The following is a 21,640-nucleotide window of genomic DNA, read 5'->3' as shown; positions in this document are numbered from 1 at the left end:
ATGACCATACTTGTGCAATCTTCTCTCCTACACACCACATCTGATGCCTCTTATGCCTAATTTTCTCTAAGCACATTTGCATTTTGTTGTACATACACACAGACATTGCACATCCATCAGAGTACCCTTGATGCATCGGGTGATATAATATGCTTGAGAAGACCTGTTGAGTCAAGTAAAACCAAAATTGCAGCTGTGGCCAATGCTCCTTGAATGGCTCCCATTCTGGTGGCACGTAAAATGCATCATCTGAACGTGGTCAATGCCAGTGTCCCCTGACTGGCTCCCATGCCAGTGACACATAAAAAGCACCCACTACACTCTCAGTGGTTGGTGTTAGGAAGGGCATCCAGCTGTAGAAAGATTGCCAGATCAGACTGGAGCCTAGTGCAGCCTTCTGGCTTGCCAGTCCTCAGTCAAACCGTCCAAACAACGCCAACATGGAAAGCGGACGTTAAACGATGATGATGATGAGAGAGAGAGAGAGAGAGAATCCAGGTGTAGCGTGGTGGTTTAGTATAGAGTGATGTTTAAGTTTTAGAATTGTATTATTCAGTACAGTTTCCATATTCTATGGGTTTGACAGCTGGCATGAGTAGCGAGACAGGCTAACAAACAAAAAAAAAGCCTTGTGGAAACAGGTAAACTAGCAACCTATTGAAACCCAAATGAAAAAGAAGAAATGGAGTTGACTGGGACACACCCCACAGAAACCTGCTTCCAACATTACAAGACAAGTCCTCCAATGGACACCCCAAGGAAAATAGAAGTATGGTATACAAAAAACATAGAGAAAGTCCACAGAAACTGAAGCACTAACAGGTAGCTACACCTGGGGACAACTGCAATCCATTGCCAAAAATCTTTTAAAATGGAGACTGCTTGTTAGTGCCTTGTTCTCGACATGGGCTCAAAGGAATTAATGAATGAATCATGGCACTCCGTAGGTTACAACGACGAGGGTTCCAGGTGATCCGATCAATGGAACAGCCATCTTGTGAAATTAGCGTGCAAGTGGCTGAGCACTCCACAGACACATGATGTACCCTTAATGTAGTTCTTGGGGAGATTCAGTGTAACACAGAGTGTGACAAGACTGGCTCTTTGAAATACAGATACAACAGAAACAGGAAGGAAAAGTCAGAGACAGTTGTGGTGAAAGAATACAGCAGGGTTCACCCCCACCTACTGCTGGAGCCTCGTGGAGCTTTAGGTGTTTTCACTCAATAAACACTCACAACGCCCGGTCTGGGGATTGAAACCGCGATCCTATGACTGCGAGTCCGTTGCCCTAACCACTGGGCCATTGTGCCTCCACAATGAATGAATAAGGAATGATGAATAGTAAAGGATATTGGCAGGTGAAACAATACTGTCAGAACATAGGGGTTTTAATTGTGTTTTGTCAGACCCTGAACCTTTAACATTTTTTGATTTCCCTACAGTTTCTCAAGTGTGATGGACTGAAGTAATAGACATGGCTATGGTAAAGATGTAAGATGTGATTATTTATATATTTTGTGTGGTTTTTAGTGGCTGACTCTAGAAAAAAATAATTCATAAGAGAGTTTAGTTGTTGTTCGAGTATGGGTATGTTACTTGAAGCTGTTATTGTGATAAGTGAAATAGCACAAATGGAATGAGGGGAATAAAAACAGACAGATGGACAATGCGAAAGGTTACAACAGGGAAACAAAATTGTATGGACATAATGTAAACACACAAAAAAAACAACGAAAGCTGTGCACAATGAATAGTACACCAAAAAGAGAAAAAGGAAACGAAAGAGATCGTCGTTGCGGGTGAACCCTTTATTAAAGTAGAGTCAGAAATAAGATAAAAGAAACAAGAAAAGGAGTGATACCTATATGAAGCATGTGTGTATCCTTCTGTTACATGCTGCTGTGGTATTGTAATATAGTTTGTGGTATGGCCATGGTCAGAATTGTTGATAGGGCTAATTACTTTGTGAAGGAGTTTACTGCATTTTTTGTGGTTTGCATTGGACAAAGCATTTATCAATTTGGTAAGTTTTCTTTGTTCTTCCCTTGTTTGGTTGTTTGATACTAAGATTTTTTTGTATGAAGTACTACCGTAAATCCTCGAGTATAGTCTGCCCTTGAGTATAATACGCAGGGGATTTTTAGGGGGCTGTACCTCTGAAAAACCTAAACCTTGTGTATAATACGCACCCCTTCTCTAACTTGAGTCAAGGAAGTCTATATAACGTCCTTGGTTTGTAAAACTATATACGGTAATGTCCTTTATTATTATTGTATATATAACATAATGCAAACGTGTAGCTTTTTTGTGCATTTCGTTTGCAGAAAATAAAGAAATAACTGTAATAACATTTAATAAATGTTGCTTACTGCATGTTTTGGATAATTCTTTTATGATTTCATTGCTTTCAGGCTTAGCTTGAGGTATTTTTGCGCCCGACATCACAAAATGCATCTGAATAAACATAGTCAGACAGCAAATAGAGACTCAGACATTGCTTAGAAAAATATTTTCATTTTTAACCTCGTATATAGTACACACTAGGGATTTTGACCATGAGAAAACAAAAGACGAAGACAGGTGGTGTAGAAAACAAACAGATGTATTAGTATAACGCTCAGGAATAGAAAAAGTCTTTTACGTTTTGAGCCTACGCTCTTCTACAGAAAGGGACACAGAAAAAAACAAGGAGAGAAAAAAAATGTGTGTAGTGGCTACCGATTTAACATGGTGACTGTGTATATATACTCTTTTACTTGTTTCAGTCATTTGACTGCAGCCATGCTGGAGCACCGCCTTTAGTCGAGCAAATCGACCCCGGGACTTATTCTTTTGTAAACCCAGTACTTATTCTATCGGTCTCTTTTGCCGAACCGCTAGGTAACGGGGACATAAACATACCAGCATCAGTTGTCATGGAATGCTAGGGGGACAAACACAGACACACACACGCATATATATATATACGACGGGCTTCTTTCAGTTTCCGTCTACCAAATCCACTCATATATATATATATATATATACATATGTGTGTGTGTGTATACATGTTTGTCCCCCCACCATCACTTGACAACCGATGCTGGTGTGTTTACGTCCCTGTAACTTAGCGGTTTGGTAAAATAGACCCATAGAATAAGTACTAGGCTTACATAGAATGAGTCCTGGGGTTGATTTGTTTGACTAAAGGTGGTGCTCCAGCATGGCTGCAGTCAAATGACTGAAAGAAATAACAAAAAAAAAACTATATATATATATATTTACATTCATGTAAATGGCAACCAGATGAAGGAGACATTGAATCTTGCCACAATTCTATGCAGCCTCAGCAGACACTGCAAAATTTCAGGCCGTAGCCACTGATGTATATGAAGAGGAGCACAACAGACCTACATTTATTTCTGGGGCCTCATCTGATCATATAGACAAAATCTCCTTAAGAACTTTTAATTGAATTTGGAACCAACAATCAACCAAGATTGTTTTTTGGAAGCTGCTCATAGATTGCAAATGTCTGACAATCTTCCCTATCAGAAACTGCGGCAAAAATCTGATTCCAATTCCTTTAGCCATGAGTATACTGCTGTCATCATGAACAAATCAACCTGAAGACATAGATGCTATTTTTGTGGCAGCCTCTAACATAACCGTCCTGTTTGTCCAGCAAAACATTAAAACTTGCTACAATGGAGAAAATTTTTGGATATTTTCCATGACACTGGTGGTCAAAGGCATCTGTAAAACCAGCCTTTCTACAAACCTTGATATAAGGACACATTAAAGAAACAAACTAAAAGATACATACACAGATAGGTGCAGGAGTGGTTGTGTGGTAAGTAGCTTGCATACCAACCACATGGTTCTGGGTTCAGTCCCACTGTGCGGCACCTTGGGCAAGTGTCTTCTACGATAGCCTCGGGCCAACCAAAGCCTAGTGAGTGGATTTGGTAGATGGAAACTGAAAGAAGCCCATTGGATATATGTATATGTATATATATATATGTGTGTGTGTGTTTGTGTGTCTGTGTTTGTCACCCCAACATCGCTTGACAACCAATGCTGGTGTGTTTACATTCCTGTAACTTAGCGGCTCGGCAAAAGAGACTGATAGAATAAGTACTAGGCTTACAAAAAATAAATCCTGGGGTCGATTTGCTCATCTAAAGGCAGTACTCCAACATGGCTGCAGTCAAATGACTGAAACAAGTAAACAAGAAAAATAATATATAGTGGTTGGCGTTAGGAAGGGCATCCAGCTGTAGAAACATTGCCAGATCAGACTGGGCCTGGTGCAGCCTTCTGGCTTCCCAGACCCCAGTTGAACCATCCAACCCATGCTAGCATGGAAAGCGGACGTTAAACGATGATAATGATGATGATGATATGTATGTTAACTGTCAGTTCATAAACAAGTATAACCATCACTGACAAATCATTAAAACTCAGATATTAAAGACAATTGCTGTTAGCCATAACACTGCTAAAACTCTCACCTGCAAAGCCAAGTAGTCCAGAAACAAGCAAGAACATGATCTCAAGACTTTACCATAAGGAAGGTGTTATTCCAGAATTACCTTCTCCTACAGAGATGCCTAACCAAAGGTTTAGGGGTTTCTCACACCCAGCTGTTGGATGGCCATTGACTCTACTCAGTTCAGTCACACTCAGGTTTTGTTTTTCGTCCTGCAGGGTCTCCGACAAAAACCACCCTCCTTACCAAGCAGGTCAGGTAGGTTTGCCGATTTAGTCACCAACTACCTGACTATGCAACAAGTTTTACTGGGTTACATGTCACCAGTAGCACTAAGAGTGACCTGACATACAAGTGTGTGTGTGTGTGTGTGTGTATATATATATCATCATCATCATCATTTAGCGTCCGCTTTCCATGCTAGCATGGATTGGACGGTTCAACTGGGGTCTGGGAAGCCAGAAGGCTGCCCCAGGCCCCGGTCTTATCTGGCAATGTTTCTACAGCTGGATGCCCTTCCTAACGCCGACCACTCCATGAGTGTAGTGGGTGCTTTTTATGTGCCACCGGCACAGGTGCCAGATGGCCACGGACGGATGGTGCTGTATTATATGGGCGAAGGTAAAATGTTTTACCACCTCCATTTTCTTATTTTATATATATATATATATATATATGTATATATATATATATACATATATATATGTATGTATGTATGTATATATATATAACATAAACAGCAATTTGCAATGTTTCACCAAAAACGAGAATTATGATTGTCACTAAATGTGACAAGGGTGTTAAGAAACACCTACGTTGCTAGAAATAAGAGCTAGACCACTCTAATGCTGTAGTTAATGCACAGGAATGAAAACATACACTAACAGGCACCATGATTGTCAGGAAAGTGCCACTTTTCGGTTGATTACACACACACACACCATATACAATGTTTTCTTGGTTTACTCAAGTCAGGCAGTGTAGTCTGTTACATACGTAAGAATTGGTACAAGAATCTCTCACTCCCAGAATCACACTAATGTCTTGAAATTGGACCTAAGAAACATCAGTTGTGGTGTGCAAGAGAGACGTTTGCGCTGGTGTGGTCATGTGGTGAGAATGGATGAAGATAGTTGTGTGAAAAAGTGCCACACCCTAGCGGTTGAGGGCACCTGTGGAAGAGGTAGACCCAGGAAAACCTGGGACGAGGTGGTGAAGCACGACCTTCAAACTTTAGGTCTCACCGAGGAAATGACTAGAGACCGAGACCTATGGAAGCATGCTGTGCGTGAGAAGACCCGCAGGACAAGTGAGGCCATAATCCCGTGGCCTACACCTGGGATGTAGCCAGCCCACTTATGCATTCCTTCCTTCTTGGGAAACAAAACTCCACTTGTGAAGACCTGTTGAGGCAAGTGAAAATCAAAATCGTAATCTATCAACATCAATGGAATTTGTAGCTGTGATACCAGTGCCGGTGGCACATAAGAGAACCATCCGAACATGGCCGTTGCCAGCGCTGCCCGACTGGCCTCTGTGCTGGTGGCATGTAAAAAGCACCATCCAACCGTGGCCGTTGCCAGCTTCGTCTGGTCCCCGTGCAGCATGCTTCCATAGGTCTCGGTCTTTAGTCATTTCCTCGGTGAGACCTAAAGTTTGAAGGTCATGCTTCACCACCTCGTCCCAGGTTTTCCTGGGTCTACCTCTTCCACAGGTGCCCTCAACCGCTATGTTGTTTTCCCCTTTCAAAGTGCAGATCAGGCAGTATGTTTTTCCTGTGCGTCTTCACAGTGCTACAGGCATTATTCCTCCTTGCCTGCAGCTGCAGGAAGAGGTCTAGACTGGAAAACCAGTTGTCCATATAAATATTGTAGCCTTTGTCAAACAAGTTTTCATTCAGCGACAACACAACATCAGTTGACACTAGAGTAGACACTGGAAGAGCCAATCTGTCCTGACAAGTGTAGATTTTGTAATTCCACGTATACCCACAGGCTCTGCCAGTTAACTCGTATGCTTTATAAACCTTGACTTCAAAATGGGCATGTTTAGTTGGGTTGTAGTGTTTGAATTGGAGCTTTCTCTTGAATTTCCATTGGGGACATACACCGTTCTGAGATTTTCAGCCACTTCCTTAACAATAAGATGTATTTTGTGCAGCCGGTCATCCTGGTACTTGCCTGAGTTGAAATATAGATTTCGAAGAAGCGCCAAAAATTGATCACATGGAATCATTTCTGGGAAGAAAGGTGTCGCTGTGGTTGGATACCAATTCTAATTTGATGGCAGGGTCGGTTTCTTCAGAATGCCCATCAATATCAGCAGCGCAAGCAGAACTCAGATTTCGTCCCCTGTGGTTGGAAGCCAATCGCCACCATGCCCGGGTCTGACATCCTGGGGATGGTTTTCAGCATAGTCATTCATTTTGTCCACTATATATTGGAACATTGCATCTATCAAAAACTCATGGAAGATTTCCAGTGGCAACATTTCACGTTTAAGGTTTGCCTTTATGCCAAGCATACCAGTAAACCCATGCCATCGGACGAAATTGTCTCTTGCTCACCACATTACATTCTGTTGTCCAGAAATATTCACTGCTGCCCACCTGTTCCTTACAGTTACCGAAATATCAATATCACTGTAGGAATCATCTGATTCTGTACTAGGAAAACACTCACTCTCCAGGTCATTGTCCGAACAGGAAGAAACAACTGTTGAGGTGGTAGAGCTTGGTGTAGTTTGGCGCGATGACCATAAATTCAATGACAAAGTTGACAGAGACAGAGTGGCAGGATGCAATGACCAATACTGATGGAACTGGAATAGTAGAACATGAGGAAGCAGGAGCGGCACAACAGGATGATGAATGCAATGGAGTTAATGATGAACATGATGAAGCCGGTGTAGTGGGTTGTAATGATGAAGCCGATGTGGTGGGATACAACCATATATTACATGCAGGACCAGAAGATTCAGCTACAGCAGAATCCCTGTGAAGACTCACAGTACAAGAAGGTGAACGTAGATTGATTTTGAGTTGATTGAAAGCCACATTGCTAATGTGGTATAATCTATTTCTTTACTACCCACAAGGGGCTAAAAACAGAGAGGACAAACAAGGACAGACAAAGGGATTAAGTCGATTATATTGACCCCAGTGCGTAACTGGTACCTATTTAATTGACCCCAAAAGGATGAAAGGCAAAGTCGACCTCGGTGGAATTTGAACTCAGAACGTAACAGCAGACAAAATACGGCTACACATTTCACCCGGCGTGCTAACGACTCTGCCAGCTCGCCACCTTACTACAGCTTATATAGGAATAAAGCCTACATCCAGGCTGTAAATATTTACATGAAACATCTAATTGGCCTATCAGTTGGCAGGTGGACAGATACTAATTCAAGCAACAGGTTCTAAGTCATGCGGCGTATAATTATGTCAACCGATTTAAAGCATGTATATTGCGTGCATAAATTTATATCAACCGTTTTGAAAGGGTTAAGTCTTCAAGTTTTAGTAGTAAGAATTAGTGAATTCAACTGTTCACAAATAATATCCCACTAAATCTGAAAATTGCCCTGCTAAGAACTTCTGGTTTAGGGTGCTAAGTGTGTTTCTAGGTGGAGTGCAAAATTCCATCTCATGCCACATCAATGCAAGTATTCCATCAGAACACACAGCAGGGCAGACATGACCCTGACTATGACTAATGCAGTATGGGTGCAAAGGACCAGCAGAATATCAAGACTAGTTCTCAGCATCCCCATCTGAGAGGAGTCATAGATTAGGCTGGTCAGGCTGAGGAGCCATAAACTTCCCTAAAAGAAAGAAACTCTAATTTCAAATCCCAGGTAGATGGAGATTGAGAATATGGGCAGCATTGCAATCATCTAAAGGAAGGAAACCCTGACAAAAAACCGATGCTGCTTCAAATCTTGAAGGTTGGGTGCTGAGCTAATCACCTGTTCCTGAAAAAAAAATTCTAATTACAGGAATTCCAAATACTCAGAAGAATACACAACACTTTGGGAGAGACAGTGGTTCCTAACCTGAAAAGAGAATGAAGCATGACACACTTGAATAAAAGCTGAGAGGATGCTCAGGGGCTGGTTACATGAAGTCCCTAAAGGAAGGGAGAAGTGCAGAAGACCAAAGTGAGGCAGGACAGTGGATGGGAAATATAGAACCAGGTGCAAACCAGAATCACTAACAGGGCAGCATGGAGAGAAAGAGTGGGAAGCCTTATGTGCCATTTGGCTTGAAGTGGAAAAAAGAAAAAACACTGAAGATACTATTCTATTCCATAAAATAAATTCTACAACAAACTGGTTCTCAAAGTACCATTTTGTGAGATTCCATCCAACTGATGACAGTGAGAGGCAGACTGTCTTTAAATCTAATGGTTTCCAGTTTACGAAGTTACCTTTTGATGTGATTGATGCTGTAAATCATCAGCAGACTTTGCGAAAAAAATTATGGCTAGTATAATTATAGACAAATGAAAGTAAAGGAGTCCATGGCTATCTCAACAATCTTAATGTTCTGTTGTGTCTGGGGAGAGTCAATTTCTTTTTGTGCCTTATAATGTAACACACTCGCTGGTAAAATTTCCACTTATTTCTTATCTTTTATTTTCCTAAAATTTTCGTTGCGTCTTGCAACCTTTTCAATAGTCATGAAAAGGTTGCAAGACGTAACGAAAATTTTAGTAAAATAAAATAGAAAATGTGGAAATTTTACCAGTGAGTGTGTTATAAGGCACAAAAAGAAAATGACTCTCCCCAGACACAACAGAATATGCTTCAACACACGAACTCATATAAAGAATCTTGCAAACCAAATCCAAAAACAAAATCTTAATGTTATTGGCAAAAATATTGAGGAACATATTGGTAACTTGATTCGATGTATTTCAGTTTCTTAAGAGATTCGCTTTTCCTTTAAACAATGACAAATGTTTCCTCTGACAAACAACCATTTGTTACCATGGTTACAAAATAGAAATTAATATTCTACAACTCCGAAAAGATTACAATCTCTCATTGATTATTGATGGCTAGCAATACTAAACAACCACTATAAAGTTAGTTTGTTTAGCTTCTGCCATAAATCCAACAAACCATAACAAAAAAAGAAAACGGTAAAAAAGACACCTATATACTATTCAACTGTTTAAACCTTCCATAGTTAACACCTTTTGCTATAACATGTCTTACCTGAACGCATGCCGGCATGGTAAGACATGGTACCTGTCCTACCATCCAACCCATGCCAGCATGGAAAATGGATGTTAAATGATGACAATGGTGATGGTGAATTAACTGCCACGGTCAATTCACCATCCTGACATGTTCAAGGCGAAACAAGCACGTGAGCAAGAGCAGTTCAGTGTTGATTCAGCTATTGGGAAGATGTAATTACGGTTGACTTAAATTTCCTTATGACTCATCAGGGATCTGGTAAATGCCGGTCAATCTTTAAAGTGCAGTGACATCATTACAATAACTTCTGTTGTAGGTTACTTGCGGTACACTTTAGTTGAAGGCTGACAGTCAGCCATGTAGAATAAATGTGCAATATATATGTATGTATGTATGTGTATGTATATGTTTGTGTGTCTGTGTTTGTTCCCCCACAACATTGCTTGACAACCAATGCTGGTGTGTTTACGTCCCTGTAACTTAGCGGTTCAGCAAAAGATACTGATAGAATAAGTACTAGGCCTACAAAGAATAAGTCCTGCGGTCAATTTGCTCAACTAAAGGCGGTGCTCCAGCATGGCCACAGTCAAATAGGTCACTTATGGTACACTTTAGTTGGCTCAAGGCCAGAAATTTCAGGAGAGGATAAAGTGTATCATAAGTGACCTATTTGACTGTGGCCATGCTGGAGCACCGCCTTTAGTCGAGCAAATTGACCACAGGACTTATTCTTTGTAAGCCTAGTACTTATTCTATCAGTCTCTTTTGCCGAACCGCTAAGTTACAGGGACGTAAACACACCAGCATCGGTTGTCAAGCAATGTTGTGGGGGAGCAAACACAGACACACAAACATATACACTTTAGTTAAAAGCTGACAGTTAGCCATGTGCAATATATATGTATGTGTTTGTGTGTTTGTCTCCCAACATCGCTTGACAACCGATGCTGGTGTGTTTACGTCCCCATAACTTAGCAGTTCGGCAAAAGAGACCAATAGAATAAGTACTAGACTTACAAAGAATAAGTCCTGGGGTTGATTTGTTCAACTAAAGGCAGTGCTCCAGCATGGCCACAGTCAAATGACTGAAACAAGTAAAAGAGTAAAAGACACACTCTAGTCTATGTACTGAATTCTGGAGTTGATCTTTTGTGCCAAATAAACCAATTGATTCTCGGTAAATATTTCTTGTCACAACACTGCTGGTGACTGGTAAGTGTTGTTGAATATTTGCACTGCAGTATCTATGGAGTTGATTGCAAATAACTGTGTTATCATTAACCCTTGAATGTTTAGATTAATCTGCCAAATGCAATGGTTATGATTTCACATTGTCTGGAAAGAAATCATGCTTTATTTCATAGCTTTGGGATTTCGATGGTGGGTTGGTTTATTTTTAGAATTACATTGTCAGGTTGGTGTGAGAGGCCAAATCTGGTTAGTTTGAACATAAAACAGGTAGAATAGTTGGGCTGGATATGTCTGGTTTAAATACTAAAAAGGTTAAATATATATTCTGTAGTAACATCATCATCATCATTATTGTTTAAGGTCCGTTTTCCATGCTGGCATGGGTTGGACGATTTGACTGAGGTCTAGCGAACCAAATGGCTGCGCCAGGCTCCAATCTTGATCTGGCAGAGTTTCTACAGCTGGATGCCCTTCCTAACGCCAACAACTCCGAGTGTGTAGTGGGTGCTTTTACATGCCACCAGCACGAGGGCCAGTCAGGCAGTACTAGCAACAGCCACATTCAAATAGTGACTTTTTACATGCCACCTGTACTAATGCATATAGTGTTGTTGAATGCATGTACTGTAGAAGCTGTATTAGTCATTGTGGAACTGTATGTATGATTTAGTGTCTATGAAATTGCTGGCCTTGAGCCAAAATATGAAACCAATACTACTTTAGGTAACAATAATAATCTTTTCTTCTCTAGTCACAAGGGCCAACGTTTTTGGGGAGGGGGCCAGTCGATCAGATCAACCCCAGTATGCAACTGGTACACACACATATTGAATGTACATAACGTAGGAGAGTGGGGTGTAGTGAATGTATATACTATAGAGTCTAAATTGGTGATTAAGTTGCTGAATGTAATGTCCTGTCATATAAATGTTATGATTGTGGCGTTGCTGAATGTATGCTGGGGTAAAAAAAACAATTGCCAAAAGCCGTTTCATTCAATGTAGATGATCAACTTCAGTTTTTGAAGCACAAGTATAAACATGTCTGTATTCACTGCAAATTGCTGGCTGTCAGTTTTTTAGCCAAGATATATTACAAATAACAACAATGATTTCATAGCATTCATTATGTTCACTATCCTATTATTCCTTTAAGACACTGGATTAGTGATTATCTGAATATATAAGCTAACTTTTATGTATGTATATTCCAAGTTGTTTGGCTTCAGTTTTCCCATTGGGTAACTGGAATTTTGCACAAAGACACAGATTTCTATGGAGAAAAATCATAGAATATGTGACATTATTCTGAATTTCAGCTTGATGTAATAATTCTAATAGAATCCATATTCCTGAACCAACCAAAGATTATAAGAATCGTTTCGAAGCAATTTAGCAATTTGTCTAAAATATTATGAATTCCTGTGATCACACACACACACACACACACACACACATATATATTAGGTAATCATTTTAGGTGATTGTATACATATTTTGGGCAGGAGTGGCTGTGTGGTAAGTAGCTTGCTTACAAATCATATGGTTCCGGGTTCAGTCTCACTGCATGGCACTTTGGGCAAGTGTCTTCTGCAAAAGCCTTGAGCTGACCAAAGCCTTGTGAATGGATTTGGTAGATGGAAACTGAAAGAAGCCCATCACATACATATATGTGGGGAGGGGTGTTTGTGTGCCTGTGTTTGTTCCCCCATCATTGCTTGACAACCAATGCTGGTGTGTTTATGCCTCTGTAACTTAGCGGTTCAGCAAAAGAGACCGGTAGAATAAGTACCAGGATTACAAAGAATAAGTCCTGGGATTAAATGACTGAAACAAATAAAAGAGTAAAATAATATATATAATAACGAATATTTATTTTAGGTTTAAGGTGGCGAGCTGGCAGAATCATTAACATGCTGGGTACATTTCATCTGTTGTTATGTACCGAGTTCAAATTCTTCAAAGAGTCAACTTCGCCTTTCATTCTTTTGGGGTCAATAAAATAAGTACCAGTTGAATACTGGGGTTGATATAATCAAATTAACCTCTCCTCTGAAATTGCTGGCCTTGAGCCAAAATATGAAACCAATACTACTTTAGGTAACAATAATAATCTTTTCTTCTCTAGTCACAAGGGCCAACGTTTTTGGGGAGGGGGCCAGTCGATCAGATCAACCCCAGTATGCAACTGGTACACACACATATTGAATGTACATAACGTAGGAGAGTGGGGTGTAGTGAATGTATATACTATAGAGTCTAAATTGGTGATTAAGTTGCTGAATGTAATGTCCTGTCATATAAATGTTATGATTGTGGCGTTGCTGAATGTATGCTGGGGTAAAAAAAACAATTGCCAAAAGCCGTTTCATTCAATGTAGATGATCAACTTCAGTTTTTGAAGCACAAGTATAAACATGTCTGTATTCATTGCAAATTGCTGGCTGTCAGTTTTTTAGCCAAGATATATTACAAATAACAACAATGATTTCATAGCATTCATTATGTTCACTATCCTATTATTCCTTTAAGACACTGGATTAGTGATTATCTGAATATATAAGCTAACTTTTATGTATGTATATTCCGAGTTGTTTGGCTTCAGTTTTCCCATTGGGTAACTGGAATTTTGCACAAAGAAACAGATTTCTGTGGAGAACACCATAGAATATGTGACATTATTCTGAAATTCAGCTTGATGTAATAATTCTAATAGAATCCATATTCCTGAACCAACCAAAGATTATAAGAATCGTTTCGAAGCAATTTAGCAATTTGTCTAAAATATTATGAATTCCTGTGATCACACACACACACACACATATATATTAGGTAATCATTTTTGGTGATTGTATACATATTTTGGGCAGGAGTGGCTGTGTGGTAAGTAGCTTGCTTACAAATCATATGGTTCCGGGTTCAGTCTCACTGCATGGCACTTTGGGCAAGTGTCTTCTGCAAAAGCCTTGAGCTGACCAAAGCCTTGTGAATGGATTTGGTAGATGGAAACTGAAAGAAGCCCATCACATACATATATGTGGGGAGGGTGTACGTTTGTGTGTCTGTGTTTGTTCCCCTACTATCGCTTGACAACCGATGCTGGTATGTTTACGCCTCTGTAACTTAGCAGTTCGGCAAAAGCGACCAGTAGAATAAGTACCAGGATTACAAAGAATAAGTCCTGGGATTAAATGACTGAAACAAATAAAAGAGTAAAATAATATATATAATAATGAATATTTATTTTAGGTTTAAGGTGGCGAGCTGGCAGAATCATTAACATGCTGGGTACATTTCATCTGTTGTTATGTACCGAGTTCAAATTCTTCAAAGAGTCAACTTCGCCTTTCATTCTTTTGGGGTCAATAAAATAAGTACCAGTTGAATACTGGGGTTGATATAATCAAATTAACCTCTCCTCTGAAATTGCTGGCCTTGAGCCAAAATATGAAACCAATACTACTTTAGGTAATGATAATAATAATCTTTTCTTCTCTAGGCACAAGGCCTGACGTTTTTGGGGAGGGGGCCAGTCGATCAGATCGACCCAGTATGCAACTGGTACTTATTTAAATGACCCCGAAAGGATGAAAGGCATAGTTGACATCGGCGGAATTTGAACTCAGAACGTAACAGCAGACAAAATACCTATTTCTTTACTACCCACAAGGGGCTAAACATAGAGAGGACAAACAAGGACAGACAAATGGATTAAGTCGATTACATCGACCCCAGTGCGTAACTGGTACTTATTTAATTGACCTTGAAAGGATAAAAGGCAAAGTCGACCTCGGTGGAATTTGAACTCTGAACGTAACGGCAGACGAAATACCACTAAGCATTTCACCTGAAGGCCAGGTACTGCTACTTGTAGAGAAGATAATAAACCAATGGTATAATAGATATAAGTGTCAAAGGTTAAGTTTAGTAGATTAGTAATTTAATAGATTAAGGGTTAAGTTTAGTAGATTAATTAGTGGGCAATTAGTTCAAATCCTGGGTTAACCAAGCAATATATTTTCTAGTTGAAACTGAACAAGCAAGAGACATAACAAATAAGGAAATAACTAATAACATCCATAGTATGACAACAGAATGAGAACAATCTACCACAGCACGGAATTGATAAAGGTTTGGTCCATGATACCAAGAAGGCTACTGAATATGTCAGACACCTGAAGAAGACTAGAAACTACACTGGCTGAAATGCTGTGACCATAACAATCATGATGAAAAAACTAATCTGAATCCATCAGTGTGTTCATTTATTTGTTTAGCATCTATTTCTTTTTTCATCCCAGCATTGTTACACAAACATGTATTGTTGAAGCAGTGTTTAACAGCTGGACGCCTTTCCTGTCACTAACCCATTTTACAAGGAAGGAAGTGTATAATAATAATTTCTCATCTCAGTAATTCAGTCGAAATTCAAATGAGATTTTCAATATTAGAAGACGGACAGGCATCAAGACTACATTAGCAATTTATTTAAATACTAGCAGTATCGCCCGGCGTTGCTCGGGTTTGTTTTGACCCTTTAGAATTGGAATTTTTGAAAAAATTTTGCATTATGTAGCTTGTTAATGTCTTTAAGTGAACATTTTTCTGGTTGAAATACACCGAAAAATGGTGACACAGGAATAAAAAAATCGTAAAAAATAGGGATTTTCATAGGAAAAAAGCACCTTTTTGATATAAATAATTTTTGGTGTTAACATGGTCTGATTTGAATTTTTTTCTTCTACGGAAGGAAGAGCAAGCCTTCTTCTATCATACTCTCAATTTTAGTCAACTTGCGCCTGACTGGCCCTATGACATATTTCAAGAAAGTTAGAGGTTGTGAATCCAACCCACTAAGGGATAATATCTATCCAATATACTGCTGGTAGAATACCCAATTATTAATACACAAGTGGGTTTTTATTTTTGCATTGCAATTACATTACCTAGTGTACAAAATGGGTGAGGGCAAATAGGTATTTTACCATTAATTTATAGAGTAACAAGAAAATGGAGGTTATCAATAGGTGGTTCGTCAACTTTTAGACATTATATTATGTCAATGTAAATAAATTGACATAATATAATGTCTCAAAGTTGATGAACCACCTATTGATCCCCTCCATTTTCTTATTGCTCTATATATATATATATATATATATATCATCGTTTAACTAGCATGGGTTGGATGATTTGACTGAGGACTGGCGAACCAGATGGCTGCATCTGATCTGGCAGAGTTTCTACAGCTGGATGCCCTTCCTAACGCCAACCATTCCGAGAGTGTAGTGTGTGCTTTTACGTGCCACCGGCACATGCGCCAGTCAGGTGGTACTGGCAACAGCCACACTCAAATGGTGCCTTTTATGTGCCACCTACACAGAAGTCAGTCCAGCAACACTGGCAACGACCTCGCTAAGCAGATGAAGGGTTATGTGGTACAGCTACAATTGGTTTTTGTTAAGAGTTTTTATTGTAAGCATAGTATAGTCAAGTATGCCATATGCACAATATCCACAGGATTACACAATATTTTATGCAACTCTGAAACTCATCAGGGTAACCAAGTAAACAAGCAAGCAGTGATATGTTGATTGATCAACAGATCACCAACAAGTAAAACTTCTAATCAGAATTACCAACATTTAAGAAATGTAAATTGGGTGGGACTACAAACTGTCAAACAGTGTAGGTGGACAGCAGAATGAGGTTGAAAATTAAAGAACAGTTCAAGATGTCATTAAACTTAGCAATCTCATTCATGAAGGTTGGTAGTGGCAGAACATGTTTGTATACTGGTGGATAGCAGGTGCCAAGCACAACATTTGACATTATTAAAACATGTTCAAAGAAAAAAGCTGCCAACTCTCCTCAAAAAAAAAAAAAAAAACAGTGTTATAGTGTTTTAAAGTTGACTACATTAAGGAGTGGCATGGCTAATAAATTCCAGTATTACTTATTTGTTCACTTAATTAGTCTTAATAAAAATGCTCTGATTAATTATTACAGAACTTATAGAGTATCAACTTTAACTAAGGGAAGTTCAGCTAATTTATAATTCAGGGAGAATAACTTAAGGAAAGCCACAAATTTGAGAAAGCTTCCAGTGAAAACTCAGAGAAAAGGGAGAGGGAAGAAATAACAGAAGCAGAATAGGATAAATCAATTGTGAGTGTGGTCAACACACTGACAGGAAGACAATACTTTTGGTATAGGCAATAAGCAGTGTCAAAGCTATAAATTTAAAAATTTGTTAGTATATCATCATCATCGTCATCATCATCATCATTTAGTGTCTGTTTTCCATGCTGGCATGGGTTGGACATTTTGAGAGGAGATGGCAAGTCAGAGAGCTACACTGGGCCCCAATTGTTTGTTCAAGCATGGTTTCTACAGCTGGATGCTCTTTTCTAACATCAACCACTTTATAGAGTGTACTGGATGCTTTTTATGTGGCACCAGCAACAGTGCTTTATATGAGACACCAACACAGATGGTTTTTATGCGGCACCAGCATGGGTGCTTTATACATGGCACCAGCACTAAAATTTACAGATATCAATTATTTAGTTGCAAAGAAGTCACAAACTGAGAGGCCAGAAAATATCAGAACTGATATTTCCAATAGATATATATCTAACACTCAGGGAAGACTTTATAGAATTAGTTTAAAGCATAAGAAAGATATATGGATAGAATGTAGGTATTTGATCTTTAATTCATCTGATCCGTTAATAATTTCACCATATATCTTAAGATTTCCAACAATTCTAAGCCATAGAGATTCCAACCATATCTACCACTAACAATTGGTTTAATGCTTCTAGCAATATTTCACATCAGATGAAAGTTGACATTTTCGTCCATTTAACTCCAAGACCTTCATGGAGAGTGTTGTTTTTTGTGCTGTATCTCTCCTAAGTGTATGAAGATGACTACATAATCTTACTTTAAAAATGGAAGACGTGAAACCCACATAGGTGAATGTATGTGGACTAGTTCTAATACAACACTTATATAAGTTTTTGGTTAGGCATTTATTTCCTAGAGAGCATGTCAATTCTCTTCTTACAGTTACATAATCTAATTAATATCAGGATGAGAATATTGAAAGGTTAAATAATTCATACAATAATGTAGTCATAATCAGAAGAATTATGTGCTTTAGTCATGCCATCAACACTTACATTACCAAAATTCATACTGGAAGTATAAGCATCATTTAGTCCCACCAGTGCTCCAAAATGATTATGCTCATTATTATTATTATTATTATTATTATTATTATTACTACTACTACTACAGTTATTACCATAACCATTATCACAACTATTAATACCAATATGTCTAGTATTAGTATTATTATTATATGTTCACCTTTACATTCTGAATTCAACTGCCACTGAGGTGGACTTTGCCTTCCATCCTTTCAGGGTTGCTAAAATAAGTACCAGTTGAGCACTGGGGGTTGATGTAATCATCTTACTCCCCCTCCCCAAATTGATATAATTAATATTATTACATGAATTCTTACACCTATGATGGTTAGTTCTTTCACTATTTCTATACTTAATATTAACCCAATCAATAGCATCTGTATTATTATTGTAATCAATGTCATTATTAATATTGTTTTCATTATTATTATCATTATGGTATTGAGCTGGCAGGACCATTAGCATACAGGGCAAAATACTTCAGGGTTGATGAAATAAGTACCAGTTAAGCACTAGGATCGATATAAGTGACTAGACTCCTCCTGTAAAATTGCAGGCCTTGTGCCAATATTAGAAAGGATTATCATCATCATCATTATTATTATCATTAATTCCTCCACTTTTATTCACTAATATTATTAATGTTGTGTCCTCATACTGAATGAGTGTTGGAAAGTACAGTAGCAGTAAAAATGGATAGAGTGGGTTTGGGTTCCATCTCTGTAAGGGTTTATGCTATTACTATTATTGGGGGAATTCTTAATAACACTAATGTGATTGGCTAGGTTAAGTATGGTAGAAAAAGAGAGCGTAATCTTGTATTTGTTAAAGATTCTACTACATCTGTTAGATGGAGGGGAGTGTTTTTTTCCAAAATAATGAAAAACTTCCTAGCTAGTTATGTAACAATATTTGTAGATCATGAAGGGTTATACCACAATATATCACTTTTATGTAATATCTGCCAACTACTTCTTTGGCAGGTACAAATACCCTTTATTTTCATAATTATTATTGGTGTTATTATTGTCACTATTATTATTACCAATGCTATTAATATTACTAGTATTTTTATAATTATTATTAAGACAGCAAACCAGCAGAAACATTAGCATGCCAGAAAAAAATGCTTAGTAGCACTGCATCTGCTTTTACATTCTGAGTTTAAATTCTGCTGAGGTTGACTTTGCCTTTCATCCCTTTCAGGGTTGGTAAAATAAAAACCAGTCGGGTTTTGGGGTCGATGTAATTAACTTGCCCCCTTCCTCAAAATTCCAGGTCTTGTACCTGTAGTAGAAAGATTATTGTTGTTGATATTATTATTATTATTATTGAGTGAGAGAGCAGTGCATGCCGTCAAAGTGACACTGGGGTAAAATATACGAAGTCCAGTATACCCATCATGACTACCCGTTTGATAAGGGTACACCAGGCACATGCATCACAACCATATGTGCACAACATGGTGATTTCATATCAAGATAAACAGCACATGACCTTGCAGATGGGGTCCTGTTAGAATTTTCTTCTGGTCAAGTAACCCATTCCATTCAAAAGGTCCCTCAATAAAGGTTGTTTAAGAATGTTGAAAGAACCACCCATGTTTCCAGAGGTGAATTATTCAAACCCCAAAGAATCCCTCTCAACACATGGCTATGATGCTCCCCCACTACTTCTGCTCATGATCATAGATGCACATATCGTCAGCCACTAAGGGACATGGTCAACTGGTTAAGGTCAAACAACTGACAAGCAAATCTGTGGTATAGAGCAGAATATTTGCTGTAGCCCATCTTTTATACCAAATAAAACAATGTACATGATAACATCATCATCATCATTGTTTAACGTCCATTTTCCATGCTAGCATGGGTTGGACTGGGGTCTGGGAAGCCAGGAGGCTGCACCAGGCTCCAGTCTGATTTGGCAGTGTTTCTACAGCTGGATGCCCTTCCTAACGCCACCCACTCTATAAGTGTAGTGGATGCTTTTTACATGCCACCAGCACAGGGGCCAGGGGAGGCTGGCAAACGGCCACGATCAGTTGGTGCTTTTACATACCACCAACACGGACACCAGTCAGTCACTTCCATTATTATAACAACTATCACCAGTTTTATTACTATCAGTACTGTTACTTTTATTACTGTTGCTTGTACTGCAAGCACCTCCAGCTTATGTCCTATTCATCATGTTATCATCAGATAATTATGAACATTACTGTTTCTAATACTATTACTACAATTATTATTATTGTTGTTGTTGCTGTTGTTAGTAATATTCCTGGTATTATTACTAATATTATTCTTGGTAATGTTATTAGCAGAACTACATTTAGAAGAACTAATAGTATGGTTGCTTACTCCATTACTGTTAAGGGGTTCTCCAGATTTAGATATAATTTTCTCCTTGTAACTAGCCATATTGAGCACCTCATTAGAGTACTGAGAATCCTGCCTAAAGATATTTTCTTTAGCTGATAAATATAATTAATTACACTTCTAGGGTAATTGGAGTAGTGATTTACATAATTAATATTAACAGTTATATTGCAGTATGAATAGTATAATCCATAGTTAAGGTCTAAGGTGACATTGAGGAAACTGATTATCCTAAAATTATTTTCTACTGTAATTCCTAGTCCAGAGTTGCTAAAAAATTTTCATTTCTTCCTTGATCTTTCAATATACACTTTAGTAGTGCTAGGAAATATAAACAATGCATAATCTTGGTACAAAGTAAATAAGACCAGGGAAATTATGCTGTAAGGCATACAATAAACATATCCTAATAAGCTCTGTGACTTGCACAGAGCTGCTGGATCCCACTGTAGTATCAAAGTTATTAGCTCTGTCTTTCCTGGTCCATAATTTCCTATCAAACTTTATAACTAAGTGTCTACACCTAGAATAAGATCAATATCTCTATGTGTTAAAGAAGAAATTTCCATTGCAAACATCAAGACTTTATTTAGTAATACTGAAAGATATACTAGAGTAATAACTATCAATATAAAAATTTATGAAACTACACCTAGTTTGTGTTGAACATGTTCAAACCAATCAACCAAATCAGAAATGTTGAACCACAGATAAAAATTTAGCTTAACAAAAATAGAGGGAGGAGTGATAGTGTCAAGTATTTTCTTACTAATCTGGTCAAAGAACATATAAGCCTTACAGAAAGGTTCTCTCTGAACTTTCTGTTCTGATTCTTTACAATTAATCCTCAGTGTTTTAGTTTTAAGAAGTTTAGTACAATCTTTGAGGTTAAGTTGGCAGCCAATCTGACGACCTTCAGAGTTGATGTGATCCTGTATAGAGCTTGAAGTTATTTTAATAGTCCCTATGTACTCCCTTAAGTATAAGCCTCTGGTAAAGGTTGAAGCTATGTAGATTTCTTGTCTTGTGCACCTGGACTAAGATGCCAGAAGATTTCTTGAGTCCCTTTATGACTGTATTAAGTTCTTTTTTTAAAAAGGGATTGTTTCTGAAAGGATATTTTCTAGAACTTACGTTCTCAATAATACAGAATAGAGCCTTTTCGAAAGT

The 21,640-nt window shown here is 38.4% G+C and overlaps 1 protein-coding gene across 1 annotated transcript in view; it reads right to left on the bottom strand.

The window, feature by feature from the left end:
- The window catches only part of LOC115218603 (E3 ubiquitin-protein ligase HECTD3), a 77,944-nt gene that overhangs the window by 45,010 nt on the left and 11,294 nt on the right, over window positions 1-21,640 (bottom strand). The gene's annotated exons all lie outside the window — the stretch shown is intronic.

Source organism: Octopus sinensis, linkage group LG13 (assembly GCF_006345805.1).
Source record: "Octopus sinensis linkage group LG13, ASM634580v1, whole genome shotgun sequence".
NCBI classification, from domain to species: domain Eukaryota; kingdom Metazoa; phylum Mollusca; class Cephalopoda; order Octopoda; family Octopodidae; genus Octopus; species Octopus sinensis.
This window is presented reverse-complemented; position numbering and strand designations above follow the sequence as displayed.